Raw genomic sequence first — 2,839 nt, forward strand, 5'->3', positions numbered from 1 at the left:
GAGCAGCTTCATGACCAAGGGGGCCCTTAAAGCAGGCATGTAATTCAGGTCACTTGGGGCTTCTATAGCCCTTAACTAAAGGAAAGCAAGCTGCCTTCTTCCTGTCTTTGCACTAAGTCCTGTGCTAGTGCAGGGATGAATCTGGCTTCAATTCTGTAAGTGGAGTTCTGAGTGGCTCTGTAGTGAAGTCATGTACAGTGACTGGTTTCTGCTGTATGAACAATCCATATGGTTATATCATGCCTAGTATAACAGGGACTTGATGCTGATTAGAACCACTCATAATGTTGCTGTTAACTTATATGAAATATATTCATACTATATGATAACCATTAGGGGTGTGCAAAGCTTCAGTTGCCGATTCTATTCAGAGAAGATTTGGCCCGATTGGAGACCAAAAAACCCCTCCGAATCAATTCAGAGATTCAGAAGGCAGTCTTTCAGGGGCACAGAAACTGAGAAGAGGAAGCAGGGGGAGAAAGACTGACAACTGTAGCTGGCTGGTGACTGTGATCTTTCCCTGAGTCCCCTTCCAATCATGCAGCCTTTCTGTCCCTTTTGTGATCTGTTTGTGCCCGAGCACTGGGAAGGCCTCCTGTTACAGGCCACCATCCCTGCTAGTTTCATCCCGCTGCACCTTAACACACGCACAAGGTCACACATGTCACAAGTTTTGCTTGTTAGCAACTTGAGATGCAGTTTCCCAGAAACCCCTCCACCTATGTCCTTGAAATGTTGCAGGCCTCATGACTTCAGAAGGGGCTACCATCTCTGCTATTTTAATCCAAATCTGCCAAAAAATGACAAAGTTATAGGTATTTCAGTGATTCCCCATTATAGTCTATGGCCAATTTGGTCAAACTGATTCGGAACAGGGATCTGAATCAAATCACTGTCTGCCAAATCAGCTGAATCTGAATCGAATACTTCCCTATTTGTACAGGCCTAATAACCATATAAAGCTTAAAACTATGCTTTTCCAAAAATGCTCCAAATAACTTTATGCAAATATAGAAATACTGTATTTTGATATCTTTAAAATTGGTTTTGAGATAGCAAAGCTGGATCCAAACATCTTCATTAAAAATGCATATTGCAAAATTGAAACTTAAGTGTCAGTTTTTTCTAGCAGTCTGTCAAATCCTTGACAATTAAAATAGCTACTTTAAAATTTAATGTGACACAATAAGGGCTAAATGCACAGGAAGCAAGTACATTTTAGGAAAAAGTAGAAACATAACAAATCCATCATTTCCTTACAAAAATGTCCCACTTGCAAAATACCCTATAATCTATTTTTAATTAAATTAGTATGTGACATCTATTACCTGAAATATGTTTATTAATATTTAATATTTAATTTCAAATTAATTATCCAAATGAAAGACTATTTAGATTACAATAGACGTGGCACAATGTTTTTTGCAGTTCTAGTTGAAGGAAATACATTTGCATAGTTTTTTTGGCAGGGAACATATTTACTTGACTAGAAGACGACCCTGATTATAAGATGACCCCCAAATAATTAGGTTCTATACATGGAAAAATAATAATTTTTTTTATAATTTTCCAGGCATAGAACCTAATTATTGGAAATTTGCCTTGAATTTTTTCCCCTCCCACTGCTACAGCGGGGAACATAAATCTAGGGGATCAGGTTGCTCTCTGCTTCCTCCCAACTTTTTCCCTTGGCAGCCCCCATCCCTTCCCCCACCCCTTACTGTCAGACCCAGCTCTTCCTGAGCATGTGAGAATGAGGAGCAAATTTGAAAACAATGACCTTGAAATTAAACATGGCTGTATCAATTTGCATATAGTTCGCATAGACTTAATTCATCCAGAATTGATGCATGTTACCTTTTTTTGAAACTGCTGCAAGTTTTAGCATAGGTGTTTCATAAACATACTTTTGAGCAGCACGATGGCACCTACTTGTATCTAGAATCAGCTACACATGGTATTAGTCCAAAGCCAAAAAGCTTATTCATAATCAGGGATCCTGGTTTTCTCTGTTAAAAAATACACAATTTTCTGATAAAAACTTCAAAATTCTCTGCTTAAAACCTCCAAAATCTGTGTTTTTCTGTGATTAAAATGAAACACCATAATATAGATATAGATGTATCAGTTGAACACAAAGTTTTATTTATATATTTACAATTTTTAAAACAATTTGGAAACCTAGCAGTGCCTCAATCATTATAATAAAATACATCCTAAATACCTATATATTTTGGTGTTTGATTCTGTTGTTATTATTATGGGAAATCAGAGCTCCTCCTGCTCCCTTTGCTCACCAGGATATGGGTTCAGCTGCAGCTGTCCCCCCTGCTGCTTTGAAGCACTGAGCAACTTTGAGATGCTAGTGCCCTGCCCCTGCCCTGCCAGTGCCCCTCACTCCTGACCCACAGCCCCTACCTATCCCCCACTTACACCTTCCTGGCAGCAGCTCCACCCCTCCCCTCCCCCAGGACATGGGTCCAGCTGTGGCTGTCCCCACAGCTGCTTTGTGGTGCCGAGCAGCCATGACATGCCACAACTTTCCCAAGCCACCAGTGCTCCTGTGTGCCCTGCATTCTGCTGTACCTTGGCCAAGGGGAGCCCGGCAGCAGGCAGGGCAGGTGGGAGGGAAGAGAGGAGGGGGAATAATGCCAGCAGGGAACGGCATGCTCAGGGGCAACCAGCACGGGTTCATCAGCGGCAGGTCCTGTCAGACCAACCTGGTGGCCTTTTACGACCAGGTCACTAAATCATTGGATGCAGGGGTGGCAGTGGATATAGTTTTCCTAGACTTCAGGAAGGCTTTTGATACTGTCTCTCACCCCATTCTCATTAGGAA

Source organism: Gavialis gangeticus, unplaced genomic scaffold, assembly GCF_001723915.1.
Source record: "Gavialis gangeticus isolate Ggan-Ray unplaced genomic scaffold, GavGan_comp1, whole genome shotgun sequence".
Taxonomy (NCBI): Eukaryota; Metazoa; Chordata; order Crocodylia; family Gavialidae; genus Gavialis; species Gavialis gangeticus.